Here is a 19,692-nt window from a genome sequence, read left to right as displayed (position 1 = left end):
ATATATAATATTATTTTCAATTGTATCGGTTTATGTTATGGTTCCTACTCCTAGTGAGTTTTGGTTATTGTTTGTTATACACATAGAAGTTGACAACAAATAAGAACCACTTGGTCCATCTAGTCTGCCCATTTTTCCTCAAATTTCCTCTGAACCTACTTAGTTTTGTGCTGTAGGCCATGCACCATTTTAGTTGCCCTTCTCTGTACAGTCTCTAATCTATTTATATCCTGCTGGAGATATGGCCTCCAGAACTGAACACAGTATTCTAGATAAGGCTGTCTCTAAACCAGGAGACATTATCATAAAGGTGAATTTGGAAGTATGATTATACGCAGCTTATTTGGATGTCACAATTGACGTTATACAAAGTTGATTATTTGATACACTGCACTATGTTGTGTTTATTTAAAAAAAATTGCACATGTATCCAAGGAAGATACAACAAAGTTCACAATCAATTATTTTGGTAGTAAAGTTGGAGTTAATCCAGGCGAGAAGAATGCCGAACACTCTATATTTTTGGTGTCATATATAATGTACTTACGTCTAATGTTATTAGTATTGATTATTGCTATTATTCACGTATAATAATTATACTAAAATTGGAGAGAGTGACATATTAAATAAACCTGTAAAATATTGTAATACGATACTTTTGAGTGCTGTTAAAGCTCTGAACAGATAGAGCATCATTTATAAAACTCGTCTGGCTGTTGAAATTTCATGTATCCCTCAACATTGTAGAAAATTGTGCAAATCATAAGAACATGTTTATAAACAATGTAATGTGCTACCATATGTGTATATACATATATATATATATATATATATATATATATATATATGTCTGTGTGTGTGTGCAAAAATACTTGAAACACAACATCCAGCAAACAACATCAGAACACAGCTTCTATAGTACTTTTGGAGCAGATGGGAAAACCTCAGCACGAACAAGATTAGGTTGAGTTATAAATAAAGCGCAGAAGATTTGTATCTAGAGCGCACCCACTTATCATATCCCTGGCATCACAACCAAAGAGCAACATCCAAATTGTATAAAAATTATGATGTCATTGAAAAAATACCTGCTGTGATGTTCTCAGCTTTGGCTTTATAACTATGGTTCAAAGTTTCTTCTTTATTGTTATTATTACAAATCTTATTACACTAAGCAAGTTTGTATATTTCTAACCAGATTTTTATGAATAAAGTTTTTAAGAGAAATTATTTTTTATTTATCCCATTGAACTTTATGAAACTTTTTAATATTGTCCAAAAAAAAACCTATTCTGCTAGTTTAATTGGCTTCTGACTAAATTAAACCCAGTGTCAAAATCTGCTTTGTAACTGCGACTTTGGAGCAATAAACCCAGTAAACACCAACACGGATAAAGTCTATCTGGTATAGATATGGATTAGTGCACACTCTCCTGTTTTTACAAATACTTTATTTTGGAACAAAGCGAATAAAAACTCTTGCCACAGTAGTAATAGAGTTAGAAAAGTACAATGTATATAAATGTAATAACGTATGTTAAATAACAAATATGAGGCATAAAATAGGTTGTATATTAGTGTAAAAAACACACATTAATGTTTACCTCCTTAAAGATGGACCATCTTTCCAAATCAATATACCTTCTAAACTAATACAACTGTACAAAACGAATACTAATCTTCTCTGACATCCAATGAAATAAAAACAATTACAATTAGTATTACACTTACCCATACTTGTCAATTCCGGGAGATCCCGGTCAGGGGGGTGTGGTTGGAGGGTGGGAGGGGGCGGGGCATGGTCAATCGTGTCATTTTGGTCCGCCAATGTGTGACAAAATGCCGTTTTTGTCGCGGGGGGCGGGGCCAAAATGAAGCGATTCACCGTGAATCGCGTTATTTTGATGAGTGAGTTCCATATGTGGGATACTTGCCTACTCTCCCGGGAGTCTGGGAGACCTACCCGAATTTTGGGAGTCAGCAAGAGTTGGCAAGTATGCACTTACCCAGTGCTTCACATGAATTTCACCAACCAAGAAAATGCAGATGAGCACAAGCAACCCACTTTTACTGCATTTACACATTTCCTAAAGTCACAGAAAAACACTAGAACATAAAAACCGTACACTAGCCAAAAAAGAAGTAAGAATAATGATATCTGCCATTTTTTTGAAGCCATAGTTAATTAAAATATATAACAAAGTGTTATATTTTTTAATGCAGGCACTTACTTGGAGGTACCTAGAAGCTTTCCTCTAACCCACATAACTGTCTAGAGGTGGTTTCTGGGAAATGAGAACCCCCTATATGCACCCCTGGGCCTTTTGCAGGAGTAATATAATGTCTTAGGACCTGCATGATAATTATTTTCCTTGGGGTAAAGGGCAGACTAAGTTGATTTTTGCCAAGTAAATACTGAGGTCTTAAAACAACCTGGCACAAAGGCATACTCTATCAGGGGAGTGCTGGCAAATTGTAGCCCGGGGGGCAAGATTCGACTCAGCAGCTCAGCAGCCTTTTAGGAACATTTTAAAGTAAAAAAAAATTACGAGGCCTAGTGATCCAGCCCAAGGTAGCCCACTATGGGCCCGGCAGATGCCCCCCAGCTCCCCAGCCCTTGCACTCTATCTAGTAGGGTACTCAGATTGCTGAACTGACATTGATCTTAAGCTTGAATTCATACTCTAGGTGTGCAGATGACCCCGTGTCATTGTATATTTACAGTATATCAGGAGAACGTACTTCTCTTATGTTATAGCTGTATTTTCATGTTACATAGCTGCATAGTTAATCTGGTTGAAAAGAGGCACAGGTCCATCTTCACTCACCTTTAACAATATAGTATTACCATTACGCTTTACATTTATACAATATTTTCAACCTATTCCTTTTCCTTTCATCAACTTTTCCTACAACACTCCTCCTTCCATTCCACTGACCCCACCTTTCTTCCCCACACCCTCACTTCTTTCCCTTAACCACTGCCGCATACCTACCTCCTAATTCTACAGACAACACTACATCACTGTCACTAAGGAACACACCTATTATTTATTACTTATACTAAATCCCTATACCTACCTTATATCTATGTACTCATTTACCTCAACTTCCCTTAATTCACTAGTTTACCAAATTAGTTTGGAAGACTTTAGGGATTGTTACCCTATATTTGAAAATTGAAATGCCATTATTAATGTTATGCCTTAGTTATTGCCTATTCAAACACATCTCCTCAGTGAGGAGCAGTCCATGACTACTGTACTGGTTCTCCAAAAACCCCAAAACTCTACTTACACCAACGTCTCAGACTCTTAGCGCCCTTTATCTGTCAGTATAGCATATGGCACCGGTAGTATTTCAGAAAATATTACCTTGGAAGTCCTTGCTTTACTTCTGCAGCCTAATTCTTTAAAATCATTTTTGAGGACCATCCATCAAACTTTACCAATATGTACCAAGCCAGCTGGGTTCACCCCAGCCACTACCAAGAGTCTGCCAAATCCAAACACCTGTTTAGGATTCTGGAAAATAAATTTGAGATAAACTATAATTTTGGAGATGTCAGTTTACTTCCAACATCTTGCTGGTTAGTGAGCAGAAACTAAGGCTAAAATTTGACAGGTTTTTCCAAAGACAATCCTTATTTTTGTAACTATAAATGGTTAACTCATAATGTCTATATATAGATGGAAGATTTGGCGTACACCTGATGTGCGGCTGGCAGACCAGGTAGCTGTACAGTCGTACGGGCAGAGGTAGAAGGTATTTTACACTGTGCATTGAGTGATGTAATGACCTCCATGGAGCGCTACTCTGCATTCTGTGTAAAGACAATGTGTTCAGGTGCAGGTTACTGTTCCCCATAACTTCATTTGTGTGAGCTGGTACATAACAAAATATGTTTTTTTATAGCCTACATATAATTAATCATAATCATTGTTTAAAATGCAGTTTCCTGTTCAGAAAAGCAGGATGTGGCTGTGGATGGCACTGAAAGATTTAAATCAGCACATTCACTACTTGGTTTAACAAGGCTGACTTATTTTAGCCAAAGAAAATGAAGAGATAACATGCCTCAGCCCCAGATTATCAGTACTGGCTGGCTTCAGTGCAAATCCGGAGACAGGATGATCCCACCGTTTGCCAGGCAGCTTTCATTTCTATCAGTCAGCTCTTTCCTGTTGTGGCATCTAAAATCTCTTTGAAACAGCTTCCATTTCCCACAAATATACATGAAACCATATTCTAAATGAAGCTTTTTAAATTGAAATGGAAGTCTCCTGTACCTTATTTATGTTTATAATTTCCATCTTACATTGAAGATTTCTTTGCAGTGAGCAAACCCCTCTTTATCTCACAAAATAGTATTTCTTCACTACCTCCTCCACTCTGGCTGTATAAATCCTGTCTCTTTCCACACCTCAGTAAGTGTCTGGAAACGGCTCAAAGTTCACTGCCCTCGCCTTGTGCCTCTTATCGGTATTCTTCCTAGGTAGCCTGACCTCTCATAAGAAGAAACTTGTCAGTGACAAGCTCAGGGTTTGAACAGGGCAGCATTACCACTTTGCATTTTGTTAAAATATTAATACACAGTACAAATTTTACACGTACTGTGCCCAGCAACCACATAGTTGCCTACTCTCCTGGAATTTTTGGGAGACTCCCGAATTTCTGGAAGGCCTCCTGGACTCCCAGGAGAGCAGGGCAACCTTCCGGTTACTAACTACCTCAACAGTAAAGTGTCGGGGGCGGGGCTTAGGACGCCAATCACACATCATTGTGGCACCACTCTCTGCTGTAATTGGTCAGAAAATGTGATTGCTGTTTAAGGGGTGGGGCCAAATCCCCCCAACAAGCCCCCCCTCCCCCCCACCCCAATCTCCCGGAGCACTTCTTGCCAAAGTTGGCAAGTATAAGCAAACACTATATAGACTAATGTGGAAAAGCCTACAAATGGCACTGCCCTGCAAAAAGTCAGTCAGTGCAAGTGATTCTGCAGTGCTAGAAATGGCAGCTCACCAGTTACTCTTCATATTTTTTAAACCAGTATGTCTGGTGTAGAGGCAGATTTTCAGGCCCATGTACTCATCCATCCTGCTTGCGTATGTTTCTTACATTAGACAGCCTTTCCCTCTGTGCAGAATTTGTTTATTGTTACAAGATAAATGGATGTAGAAGGCACATTTTAGGAGTGTTCCTTGTGGTGTGGCAAGTTCATGGCCATTTCCACTCCACTAAAGGACATATACATTTTGCACCAGCTGTGTACTCTAAGCAATGTAATAAAAGGTTAAACACACATATAACTGACACATGTAATAAAAACTGTCCTGATGTCATCCATTCTCATGAGTCATTTAAGCCATTAATGAAACCAAACAGAGCAGTATTTAAGGAGTAAAACTGGAAAGATTATTTTATTGAAAGTGTTGGTATTAAAGTAGTAGTAGGATGGACATTGATGTGACAATGACATTGTTGCTGAGTGCTTATCTGGAGATTTTTCCCCCTCTCTGCACACATGGGCAGACTTCTAGGTTTTCCAAAACTGTAAGGTAGGCGTCCACCTTGAAGAACACTGCGTGGACCATCCAGGTGTACAGGTGCACAACCGAGGCATTTTGCGAAGCATATCAGCTGTACTACATATATGATCTCCTGTGTCCACATCTAAGATTAAACAGAAATGTTACATTTTCATTTATAATAAAGAAGATCTAGTCACGCATGTTCATTATAGTTGCATAAAAATTAAAATTGATTATGTAGCACTCTAAGGAAATTAAGACAAATAAAACGATCATCGAGAGCAATAACGACCAATACAAATGCACCATAAATAATTACAGTTATTTTTAAAGCCAGACAAACCTTTGCGCTTGTCTCCAGGAATCTAATTTATACTGCCTTATCTTAAAACTTATCTTAAAGTATAATTCCATCCAAAACTAAAACGGTAATTGTTATGGCAACCAGTGCGCCATAAACTTGTAGAACTCAACAGAAGAGGTCTTCACCTATAGCAGCCGCCTTTCTCGTAGAGACTGGTTATGCTCAGAGGTACGCGGATGCCCCCAGGACTTACACTCAGTATAGTACAAGTTTATGGTCACACGACAGCTCTCAGGTGTGGGGTGTAGTCAGGGCCGGATTTACCGCTAGGCAACCTAGGCACTTGCCTAGGGCCTAGCGGCTCTCGGGGGGGCACAGCTGGGGGGGACAGGAGCAATTTTAAAAAAAAGTAAAAAAAAAAAAAAAAAATCGGCCCCTCCCCCGACTCGCGGCACCCCCCCCCCCCCCCCGCGACTCGTGCGGGGGGGGGGGGGGGGGTGTGCCGCGAATCGGGTCCCGGCAGCCTCTTCTCCTCTCAGTGTCTCAGTGATAGAGAGAGGAGGAGAGGCTGCCGGGACCCGACGAGCGATCACGTGACTCTTTCTTTTTTTTTTTACATCTGGACTGACAGAGGAGGAGCAGCGCGCAATAGAAAGGTAAGTAAAACAAGGGACAGAAATGGTGAAGGGGCACAGAAGTGGTGATGGTGAAGGGGCACAGAAGTGGTGATGGTGATGGGCACAGAGGTGGTGAAGGGCACAGAGATGGTGATTGGCACAGAAGTGGTGATGGTGATTGGCACAGAAGTGGTGATGGTGAAGGGCACAGAGGTGGTGATGGTGAAGGGCACAGAGGTGGTAATGGTGAAGGGCACAGAGATGGTGATTGGCACAGAAGTGGTGATGGGCACAGAGATGGTGATGGGCACAGAGGTGGTGATGGTGAAGGGGCACAGAATTGGTGATGGTGATTGGCACAGAGGTGGTGATGGTGATTGGCACAGAGGTGGTGATGGTGAAGGGCACAGAGGTGGTGATGGTGATTGGCACAGAAGTGGTGATGGTGATGGGCACAGAGGTGGTGATGGTGAAGGGGCACAGAATTGGTGATGGTGATTGGCACAGAGGTGGTGATGGTGAAGGGGCACAGAATTGGTGATGGTGATTGGCACAGAGGTGGTGATGGTGAAGGGGCACAGAATTGGTGATGGTGATTGGCACAGAGGTGGTGATGGTGAAGGGCACAGAGGTGGTGATGGTGATTTGCACAGTGGTGGTGATGGTGATTGGTTGGCACAGAGGTGGTGATGGGCACAGAGGTGGTGATGGGCACAGAGGTGATGGTGAAAGGGCACATGTGATATTGTGAAGGGGCAAAAGTGCCAATGAAGGGGCACAGTGTGATGATAGAGGGACAAAAGTGACAAGAGCACATACTTGGATTTATGCGTATTATTTTTGCAAACAACTTAAGTAAGTATTTCTGCCCTGACTTCAATATTTATTAAGTTGTTTTGACCCAACTACTTAAAAAAACGGGACTGCTTGGTAATTATTTGGGGGTGCCTTTTTCTGCAGCAGGGTGGCCTTGCTCTTTTCACATGTTAGGTATGCCCCCAAAGATGCAAGCCACGCCCTCACCTCCTTTGGCGGCGTGCCGCCGCTGAGCGGCGGCACATGCTTTCATATCTACTTAACTATAGGGGTATATGGTAGGCATGCGGCGGCACATGCTTTCATATCTACTTAACTATAAGGGTATATGGTAGGCATGCGGCGGCACATGCTTTCATATCTACTTAACTATAAGGGTATATGCTAGGCATGCGGCGGCACATGCTTTCACTTCTACGTAACTATAGGGGTATATGGTAGGCTGCAAAAATATAGTGCAATGGATTGTTTCAGGGAGGGGGCCCAAAAACAGTATCCTGCCTAGGGCCCTATGAGGTCTAAATCCGGCTCTGGGTGTAGTACACGGAGGAGAGAAAGGCCAGAGGTCTGTGGGTAGAGATGACAATGTCCAACTGGCCAAACAGGACACAGGCGGAGACCTCAGGTACAAGCTGGGTCTGGGTCACAGGCAATGATGCAAATCTGGTAACAGGCAGAAGATCAGGGCAACAAGCACAGGTTCAGAGTCCAGGTACAGGCAGAAGGTCAGGGCAACAGGCGCAGGTTCAGAGTCCAGGTACAGGCAGGGGTCATACACAGGAAAGCAGTCCAAAAGGTATTCACCAACAAGGCAAAGGAGCAGGAAAGCAAACTGGGATCAGAACGCTATAATCTTAAATAGTACTAGGAGCCAATTAGGGCAAAGCCCTGAAAATATCCCCAGGACTTGCCTAAATAATTAGTAGCGCAGGTGGCCAATGGAGATGCAGTGCCCAGCTGCACAATTAGTCAGGGCTGCAATATAATAAACCTAATCAGCCATAGATGGCTGAGCCTAAACAGACCTGCGCACGCGCCCGGCTGTTTGACAGGTGGACGGGCGCGGCGGCAGGGGGCTTTAAGCATCCCGGTTGTTGCCTATGCAACCGGGACGAGGGAGCCGGATGAGAGTCGCTTCGGTGCCCACGGCCGCCGCTGCTAACAGTAATATACATAAACGGACACATACACATACACACATACACATACACACATATACACATACACACATACATACATACATACATACATACATACATACATACATACACACACACATACATGGGAACACAGTTTGGCACTGTCGGAAAACAGCACATCCATGGTAAGCATAATTCTTTTTTTGCTATGAATTTATTGAGCTCCACCCAAAACAACATTACTATTTTTCAGTAGGGTTCATCTTTAATGCAGACTTCTCTGCATACAATTGCATGCAATCCTTTGCTCTTACCAAACGGGTATGAATTCTCATTCATGTCACCTTCTTCCTGTGCTCATTACCCTGGGCCATTTTTATGAATGATAGTTGTGTTACTGTTCCACTACATGAGAGGCATCAATGTGCACTGACACAGCATTTACCCAGACGGACCATATAGTGGGTACAAGCTCCCAGGTGCACGTAAAGCCACTGTCCAGCTCTGTCCTACCTGTACCTGCTCCATCTGAAAGCAAGTAGTGCAGGAGGATAGCACTAATAACACCTGACCAATCTACCACATATGTTCCTGTTATCCTCATTAACACATGAATCCAAATAATTAAATGTATTCAGACTGAGGGCCCTTCAGAGGCACATTCTTTGCTCTAGGCATTGGGCTTTCTTTGCTGCCAAACACCATAGTAGGGAACAAGCTGCTATAGTTACGTTCTTGATTAATGTGAACAGACAATGCATCATTTAACTAGCGCAACTTCAATAATACATGTCATAAGGAAGTTTTATATGGATCATTTTACAAGAATAGTTAGTACTCTACTTTTTATACTGTAACATGCCAGGAACCTTCCAGCAGGTAATCTGCTATTCAGACCTGTGACATAAGATGCTTCACCTTGATTTACCTGTGATAGCTGCTCACACCCATCTCATTTCATTGCATACACACATCCATTCACCTTCATAGAGTCACATTGTAGATCCAGGTAATGTGCAACAAAGTTTTCCTTTATCATACACCAGACTTGTGCCAGGAAATCGTTTCCCTTTCTCACAATACAGACCCTATTCCTTGCTAATTAGTGTACACTTGTCACTCACCGGACTGTGAGTGCCATTTCTCCTGTGTTCAGGAACCGTGGCCGTCCGCCATCCTGAGGGTCTGCGCATGTGCAGCCCTCATTAAACCTTCAGTACCTGTTGCTTTTAATTGATTGGATGATCAGGCAACCCTCCCTATTTAAACCACCTGTGATCATTACCTGGTTGCCTGATCTTGGAGTCTCATTCCCCATGAGCCTCTGAAGGTGTTCCTGTGTTTCCTCGTGTATTCAGCTCCAGCTGATTCCCGTCTACTACGTTTGTGGTTTCCAGACCACTTCAACTCTCCTGTGTTCATCGTGCCTGCACTCAGCTGATTCCTATCTGCTACTGCTGCCGGATTCCAGTCCGCCTCAACTCTCCTGTGTTCATCGTGTCAGCTCTCCACTGATTCCTATCTGCTTCTACTACCGGATTCCAGACCACCTCTACTCTCCCGTGTTCAGCGTGTCTTCCCTCCGCTGCCACCGCTACTACTGCCGGATACCAGACAGCCTCAACTCTCCCGTGTTCATCATGTTTCCAGTTTTACTTACTACTGCTTCCTGAGTATTGCTCCATTGATACTGGTTACCTGCCGTGCGCTGCACCAACCTGATTACCGCTTCCATCCTCCAGTGGTTTCTCCTCCTGCCGGCGTTCAGCCGTTCAGGTATCCCTGCACGTCTCACTGACAGCCTGCTCTCCTGAACCGCGGTATGCATACCTTCCATTGACTTTGCTTTTGTATTGCATATCCGTCTGGACTGTGTTGTGTTCATCTCCGGAGTCTTCTATCTACTGAAGCTATTGTGACTATTGACTTTGTGTCCTATTACCTGGATCGCTCTAGTGACTTTGTATACTTCTAGCAGCGCTTGTCAGTTATTATTGTATTGTGGATATCATCGTGGGATCAAGTTCCGTGTGCCCCGTGTATCCTCTGCATTACATTCATCTCCTCGAGTCCCTCCTCACATATATATAGCAGTGGTACAACTTGCTGACGCAGACCACTGACTCCTGTTTCCCTGTGACACCAGTTTCTAGTATCCTCTCACATAAGCAGTGGTACAACTTGCTATACGCAGACCACTGACTTCCCCGTTACCTACTTGCACCTGGAATCCATTCCTTCACTATAGACAGTGGTACAACTTGCTATACGCAGACCACTGACTCTCACTACCTCCTCGCTACTCCTGGACATTCCTCCTCACTATAGCAGTGGTACAACTTGCTGTACGCAGACCACTGACTCTCCTCACGTTTACTTGTCCATCTGGTTCCTCGTGTACATTCATCTACTCATTACCAGTTGCTGCTAGTCATAGACTTTCTTTGAGCATCCTCTCACCATCTGCTGATTCTCCTGTTCCGTTGTCACCCTGCTACCAGAGAACCATAGTACCAGCTATATTACTCTGATAAGTACATCATCTGGTGATATCCTGCGCAAAGACTCCTAGTGCCCGTGACAGTAAGATCAGGCCATGACAGACCCAGGAGCGGAACCTACAGCTAAAGAGATGTTGCAGTATCTGGTTACCCGTATTGAACAACAGGATGTTCGCCAACAACAATTGCTGCAATGTTGCCAGGCGTTAGCCTCCCAAAGAACGTCTGCGCAAAATATCACAGCTACTGTTGATGCTCCTGTGCCTTCCTCCGTTTCCCTAGTGCCATCCCAGGTGTCTACTGCTTCCACGCTACACCTGCCTACTCCTTCAAAATATGATGGAGACCCCAAAACATGCAGGGGTTTTCTAAATCAATGCTCAGTTCATTTTGAGCTTCAACCTCACAATTTCTCTACTCATCGTTCCAGAGTGGCCTATCTCATTTCCTTGTTTTCCGGACAAGCTCTCACATGGGCTTCCCCTCTGTGGGAAAGGAATGATCCATTATTACAAGATAGTGCCAAATTTATTTCCACGTTTCGAAGTGTATTTGATGAACCTGGTCGTGTTATTTCCGCTGCATCCAGCATCCTCCGTCTACGTCAGGGTTCTCGTACTGTAGGCCAGTACGTCATTCAATTTCGGATATTAGCCTCTGAACTTCAGTGGAACACTGAAGCGTTAATTGCCGCCTTCTGGCAGGGGCTTTCTGATAAAATTAAAGATGCACTGACTACTCAAGAATTACCTACTTCTCTAGAAGATTTGATTTCTCTTTGCCACCGTGTAGACATGAGATTTCGTGAAAGAGAGTCTGAAAAAACAACTTCATTTAAAGCACGTCTTCGCTCAAGTTCTCAAGTTTGCCCAGTTTCATCTCCGGTAATACCCATGGAGATAGGTCGCTCCAAATTAACTTCAGAAGAAAGGGGTCGAAGAGTAAAAAATAGACTTTGTATCTATTGTGCTGATTCTACTCATATGCTCAATTCATGCCCTAAAAAATCGGGAAATGCCAGGCCCTAACCAGTTCTGGAGAGGTGAAGTTATGGTCCCTGGAATCCTCTCCATGTTCTACGAAATTAAAAGTTTGTGCTTTTGATGTTACGGTTTCCTTTGCTACCAAATCGTTCAAGTCCCAAGCACTTATTGACTCTGGAGCTGCAGGAAATTTTATTTCTAAATCCCTCGTGAATCAATGGTCCCTACCAGTGATTACTTTGAAAATACCTATTACTGTGACTGCTTTCGATGGATCACGCATTATTAATGGTCTCATCACCCAGAGTACGTCTCCAGTAACCCTTCAAATTGGTGTATTACATCAGGAAGAAATTTCATTTTTAATTCTTCCTGTTACTACCAGTCCGATTGTATTAGGCCTTCCATGGCTTCAACGTCATTCTCCCCAGATTGACTGGCACACTCCTCAAGTTACGTCTTGGGGGCCTGAATGTCATCATCGTTGCCTCTCTCAAGTCGTTCCTCTCAAAATACAGCAATCCTCCATTTCACCTTGTTCACCGGGACTTCCTCCTCAGTATGCTTCTTTTGCCGATGTATTTGATAAAATTCAGTCTGAACGTCTTCCTCCTCATCGTTCGTGGGACTGTCCGATTGATCTTCAACCTGGCAAGACTCCTCCCAGGGATCGTGTGTATCCACTTTCGTTACCTGAGACTCAAGCTACATCTGAGTACATCAAAGAGAATCTCCAGCGAGGATTTATTCGACCTTCTACCTCTCCTGCTGGAGCAGGGTTTTTGCTTCGTAAAAAAGAAGGATGGGTCATTACGTCCTTGCATAGATTTTGGTGGACTTAACGCCATAACTATCAAAAATCGGTATCCCATTCCATTAATTACTGAGTTATTTGATCGTATCAAGGGAGCCCGGATCTTTACCAAGTTGGATCTTCGTGGTGCCTACAATTTAATTCGAATCAGGTCCGGTGACGAATGGAAGACAGCTTTCAACACCAGAGATGGGCATTATGAATATTTAGTAATGCTCTTCGGGTTATGTAACGCCCCCGCTGTTTTCCAGGGTTTCATTAATGAGATCTTCCGGGACTTGTTATATGTTTGTGTCGTCGTCTATCTGGACGACATATTGATCTTTTCGCAGGACCTGCCTTCTCATCATCAATATGTGGCAGAGGTCCTTTCCAGACTTCGGAAAAATTCATTATTCTGCAAGTTAGAAAAATGTTCATTTGAGTTGCCCCAGATTCCATTTCTGGGATATATTGTTTCCGGAGTTGGTCTTCAGATGGATCCAGAAAAGGTGAATGCTGTATTATATTGGCCTCAGCCAACTACTCTTCGTGCAATTCAGCGTTTTTAAGGTTTTGCCAATTACTATAGACGCTTCATTCAAGATTTTTCCTCGATTGCATCTCCTATTGTGGCCCTAACTCGTAAAGGGGCCAATACTAAACAATGGTCCTCTGAGGCTCTTCAAGCCTTCCAGTTTCTCAAAGAGTCCTTCTCCTCCGCTCCTGTTCTTCGACAGCCTGATGTGACGCTTCCCTTCTTCCTAGAGGTAGATGATTCTAATGTTGGTTTAGGAGCCATTCTCTCCCAAAGATCGGAGCAACAAAAATTCCATCCTTGTGCCTTTTACTCTCGAGGTCTTCTGCCTGCGGAGAAGAATTATACCATCGGGGACAAGAAGTTGCTGGCTATAAAAGTAGCATTAGAGGAATGGAGATATTTGTTGGAAGGAGCTCGTCATCCTGTGACAATTTTTACTGATCATAAAAATTTGTCATATTTACAGTCTGCTCAATGTTTGAATCCTCGTCAAGCAAGATGGTCTCTTTTCTTTTCTCGTTTTGAACTAATCATAACCTTCAAACCAGCAGCGAAAAATAAAAAAGCAGACGCCCTATCTCGAACTTTTGTGACGTCCTCAGACGTTGAAGATGGTCCCAACCACTCTATATTAGACCCCAAATGTGTTTCTCTGGCTGCTTCTTCCACTAAGGTGCTACCATTTGGGAGAACCCTCGTGCCTCCTGCTCTTAGGAAGAAAATCCTTCTCGTTTTTCTGGACATTCTGGTGAACGCAAGACTTTTGAAATTCTTTCTCGAAGTTACTGGTGGCCTTCTAGGAGGAGAGATGTCAAAGATTTTGTGGCTGCTTGTGAATTGTGTTCCCAGTTCAAGACTCCCCGCAGAACTCCAGCGGGTTTGCTTCAACCACTACCCATTCCTTCCAAGCCGTGGACCCATATTAGTATGGACTTTGTTACTGATCTTCCTCCTAGTAAAAAGTGCAATACTATTTGGGTAGTGGTGGACAGATTTTCGAAGATGGCACATTTCGTTCCTTTGACCGGTTTACCTTCTTCATCTACTCTGGCTGATTATTTCATCAAAGAAATCTTCCGTATTCCTGGATGTCCTTCAGAGATTGTTTCAGATAGAGGAGTACAATTCGTTTCCAGATTCTGGCGGGCCCTCTGTAAGACCTTGGGTATCCGATTATCACTCTCATCCTCCTACCATCCTCAATCACACGGACAAACCGAAAGGGTTGTTGAAGTCGTATAATAATTGGATGAACGAAAGTATATTGGTTTAATATTGGTTTGCCGTGCGTATCGCGAAGCGTACGCCACGTGTTACGTGACGTGGTGCGTTCGCACGGTAAAATACGCACGCACACACTCGCATTACAACAGTTAGTTATTTATATAATTTCATATTGGTTCTGTTACACTGTAATTCAGGAGCAGATAGTATTCGGTTTATTAATAGTCTATATATATATATATATATATATATGACACCAAAAAAGTCTTTAAGCTAAAAAGCGCTTATTTAACACCAAGTGCAAATATAAAACAAAGGTATACTTAAATTTTCAATAGGCAGCTCCCCAGTCATTCAACACCTGTCTGCAAGTGTCAGACCTAATAGATAAGATACAAAGAGACAGGGGGCGCCAAACATAGTGTATTACAAGTGATATATAACACTCTCCACAATTATGTAGTGCTCGTACCAAATAATCAGTAAATCTAGGCCAGAAATAGCAGTCACTCTGATGGTACCGAATAGGATAGAATTCCTCTCAGCAAGCCTTTTGTTCAGATGGTAAATCCAGTCTGTGAACTCAAGAGAATGGCTACAATAGTGTAATAACGTAGGATCAAATCAGAGCAATCATTTATTTAGCAGCAAATAGGCTCTGCAACACAGTAAAACAAATGCCCGTACATAAAAAAGGTTAAAAACACGCTTATCTGTCCTCTAGCACATGCGCAGATGAAAGGAGTACCAGCCGGCACCGTCCCATACACATCCCACAATGGTCACAGGATACAGACAAGACACAGCTCTCCGACGCGTTTCGTCTTATATAAAGACTTTTTCAAGGAGTGATGAGTATAAGCCATTGTGGACTCTTATGTACTTAGTTGTCTTTGAATCCAGCCAATCAGATTACGATTCCGGAAGTATGGGTGGAGACCATCTCAATCCCGATACCTCACATCCGGTTTGATCATTTCCGGTATAGCGATCTTCACAAACAGCAAAAAACGATCCCAATCGAATAATACCATTACATACAGAGCTATTATGTCTCAATCCCGATACCTCACATCCGGTTTACTCATTTCCGGTATAGCGATCCCCACAAAAACATTCTTAATCAGATAATATTATTGTATACAGAGCTATTATTACATATAAAACCATATAGATACTAGAAGTCCCGTAGACATAATTTATAACTCTAAATCCTCTTAATGTATAACACATTTAACAAAATGGGCAAAAGTCTCAAGCCCAATATGTCATATGCCATTCAATTACTTCCGGCATTACCAATAATACCATACCAATAATCCAAAACAGGACCTATATACATAAAAAATTATATTGACAAAATTAACATAATGGCTATCATTAAAAGTACCATCTAATACATGAACAATACTCTATACAGTAATACAATGATGCATACAATGTACATATAATCAGCCCAAAAATATGGGTTCCATTTGACAGATCTAACTAATACAAATCCAATCTCACTATATAGATCAATGTTCAATACTAGTAAAAAGTATTAATATAGAAGACCAGATGATGATAGTCCTAAAAAAGAGAAAAGGGTTACCAACTAGTACATACTATACAAGATTACACAAGAAAAGAGGCCATTTCAAATGCCTCATTAAGGCCTGTCGGAGATTTGGGGAAGAAACTTACGTGTAGAGAGAGATGTACTGGCTATATAAATTAGATACTTTGGCTCCGACAGGCCTTAATGAGGCATTTGAAATGGCCTCTTTTCTTGTGTAATCTTGTATAGTATGTACTAGTTGGTAACCCTTTTCTCTTTTTTAGGACTATCATCATCTGGTCTTCTATATTAATACTTTTTACTAGTATTGAACAGTGATCTATATAGTGAGATTGGATTTGTATTAGTTAGATCTGTCAAATGGAACCCATATTTTTGGGCTGATTATATGTACATTGTATGCATCATTGTATTACTGTATAGAGTATTGTTCATGTATTAGATGGTACTTTTAATGATAGCCATTATGTTAATTTTGTCAATATAATTTTTTATGTATATAGGTCCTGTTTTGGATTATTGGTATGGTATTATTGGTAATGCCGGAAGTAATTGAATGGCATATGACATATTGGGCTTGAGACTTTTGCCCATTTTGTTAAATGTGTTATACATTAAGAGGATTTAGAGTTATAAATTATGTCTACGGGACTTCTAGTATCTATATGGTTTTATATGTAATAATAGCTCTGTATACAATAATATTATCTGATTAAGAATGTTTTTGTGGGGATCGCTATACCGGAAATGAGTAAACCGGATGTGAGGTATCGGGATTGAGACATAATAGCTCTGTATGTAATGGTATTATTCGATTGGGATCGTTTTTTGCTGTTTGTGAAGATCGCTATACCGGAAATGATCAAACCGGATGTGAGGTATCGGGATTGAGATGGTCTCCACCCATACTTCCGGAATCGTAATCTGATTGGCTGGATTCAAAGACAACTAAGTACATAAGAGTCCACAATGGCTTATACTCATCACTCCTTGAAAAAGTCTTTATATAAGACGAAACGCGTCGGAGAGCTGTGTCTTGTCTGTATCCTGTGACCATTGTGGGATGTGTATGGGACGGTGCCGGCTGGTACTCCTTTCATCTGCGCATGTGCTAGAGGACAGATAAGCGTGTTTTTAACCTTTTTTATGTACGGGCATTTGTTTTACTGTGTTGCAGAGCCTATTTGCTGCTAAATAAATGATTGCTCTGATTTGATCCTACGTTATTACACTATTGTAGCCATTCTCTTGAGTTCACAGACTGGATTTACCATCTGAACAAAAGGCTTGCTGAGAGGAATTCTATCCTATTCGGTACCATCAGAGTGACTGCTATTTCTGGCCTAGATTTACTGATTATTTGGTACGAGCACTACATAATTGTGGAGAGTGTTATATATCACTTGTAATACACTATGTTTGGCGCCCCCTGTCTCTTTGTATCATATATATATATATATATATATATGTATATGTTGATTATATGTACATTGTAGTGTTATTAAAGGTTTAGGTAATAGGAAAGGTGTCATGCCTGATATCATATTGAAGCCCTAATCATCAGCAGCTGTCCGGTGCAGTCGGCGAAGAGATCGCACATTGCATACTTTAGTTATTGATATTAGAGAGTAAAACCTTTGTATGATACTGGCTATGAAAAGGAGCAGACCCCCTGGAGAGAAGACCCCCACCTTTGGATTCCTTAGATTGAATCAACCTATTACCTGTCTGGCCTGGACCCACCCAACGTCTGGACCTATAGAAACAATCTACGTCATCTCTATTGTTCACAATGAAACACTGACTGTATATATATTAGTTGCATCTCACTGGGGCCTCAGTCAACTCTGACACAATATTCTATACAGAATATTGTCCATCGGGTTCCGTGGGTGCGCAAGCGATTGCATTGGTATGTACTTATCTTTTGGTATTGGCTGTGCTGTACTGTACTTTATCATGATATAATAATGTATTGAATTGTTGACTATTTACATCTGTGAAAATAAACCACCATGTGCTTTGGACACACATACAATTGATTGGGCAATGCTTATTTTAAAACGATAAAATTACTTTAATAATATGGGGGCTCGTGAGTTAGGAATTACGTTACCGGCAGGTATGCAACGCTTACGATATTCGGTTCCTCAACAAAGGGTGGATGGACGGACGCGTCGTATAAAGCAGGAAAGAACGTAATACGTCTAATACCTGTGGTTCACTGTGTGTTGCGAAACCGAATGTCCGTTGTTGCATAGACTGAAGGAACGCTAATTAGAATCTAGGGACAAGAAAGAAAAATGTTTCTTTTTATTGTCGTTTTATGTTTTAAAGTGTATTGCATTGCTGTGCGTATGTGTAGTTCCTGCTGTGCGTACGCGAACTTCCGGTAGATTTGCCACGTGGTTGAACAATAGTTTTGATAGTTGTTATATGCATACTGTAAGCACTTGGTAAAGTCTCTGAAAAGATAGTGCCATTGTTTGGGAAAGTTATTTTCTGTACAGAAAACAAAGGTTATGTATGTTATGTATGTGAATAAACACATAAAGGAAAAAGTATACTGGTAATTATAGGCAACTATAGGTTTTTGCACGTGCACCCAATACTAATCACGACATTCACTGATAAAGGGTATTGTTTGCTGGAAGGGACAGAGCATTGCGGTGTTATCTGTGGTCCGCATAATGAATCATTGAGCGGTGCAAATCGACCGCATGGCAAGGCCGTGATTGAGTATTGGGAGGGCAGTGTGGTACTATTTAAAAATTCATAGCGCTGTAGTTCAGGTGTGTCTGACGGGGCATGTTAAAAAAAGGTGACCTGACAACAAAGGTTCTGTTCTAGGGCTGAGCAGGATATAAAGAAACCTTTGTGTGAGTGGTGTTCTGTTCTAATAAGAGCAGGTGATAAAGAGACACCACAGAGTATGCATGGCATACTCGAAGCGAAAATAACAGGTTTTCGCGGCATTCCCAAATATTAATCGCAAAGCTTACCGATAGTTAGTATCCGTAAGCCGTGCGATCGGACTGCATGGTTGATTTAGTACAGCCGTGATTGCGATTTGGGAGATGTGGGAAAAAATACGCTGCAACCACTGATATTCTTGATTGATATCTGGTGCTGACAGTGGTAAAGTACTCAAACTAGGAAGGGCATTGATATCTTAAGGGGACGTGCCTGTTGAAAACGTCCATGAATAAAAAAAAAAAAATCTCTAGTAAGTTCTGTTTCAAAGGAGAACAGGTAAAAGTCTTTTTGTGTAGCGTTGAGAAATAGGTTGTTTTCACAATGGATACGAAGCAAACGCTAGAGATAGTTCATGTTGTGCTACCTAATGAATGGCCGGTTGGTTCGGCAAAATATGGTATGTATAATAAATACGGTGCGTATGCTACGGCATACTGCGACAAATGGGTCAAGATGACCCGGGAGTGTGTGAAACCTTTCCCAAACATAGGTACTCTTGACTCAGAGGTGTTAAATAATGTTAGAGATAAAGTACGGTTGATTAAATCAACAAAAACGAGAATTAAACATGATGGCTGTTTAAAATTGTGGCAAATGGAAGGTAACACGTGGCAGAGCAGCGAACGCACAGCGGAAGTGAGTGTAAGGAAAAACACGTGTTCAGCGGAAGTAAGCGTACCGGAAACAAGCATTCCGGAAGTGTGCG

Source organism: Mixophyes fleayi, chromosome 5 (assembly GCF_038048845.1).
Source record: "Mixophyes fleayi isolate aMixFle1 chromosome 5, aMixFle1.hap1, whole genome shotgun sequence".
NCBI lineage: Eukaryota > Metazoa > Chordata > Amphibia > Anura > Limnodynastidae > Mixophyes > Mixophyes fleayi.
Note: the sequence above shows the minus strand (reverse complement) of the source record.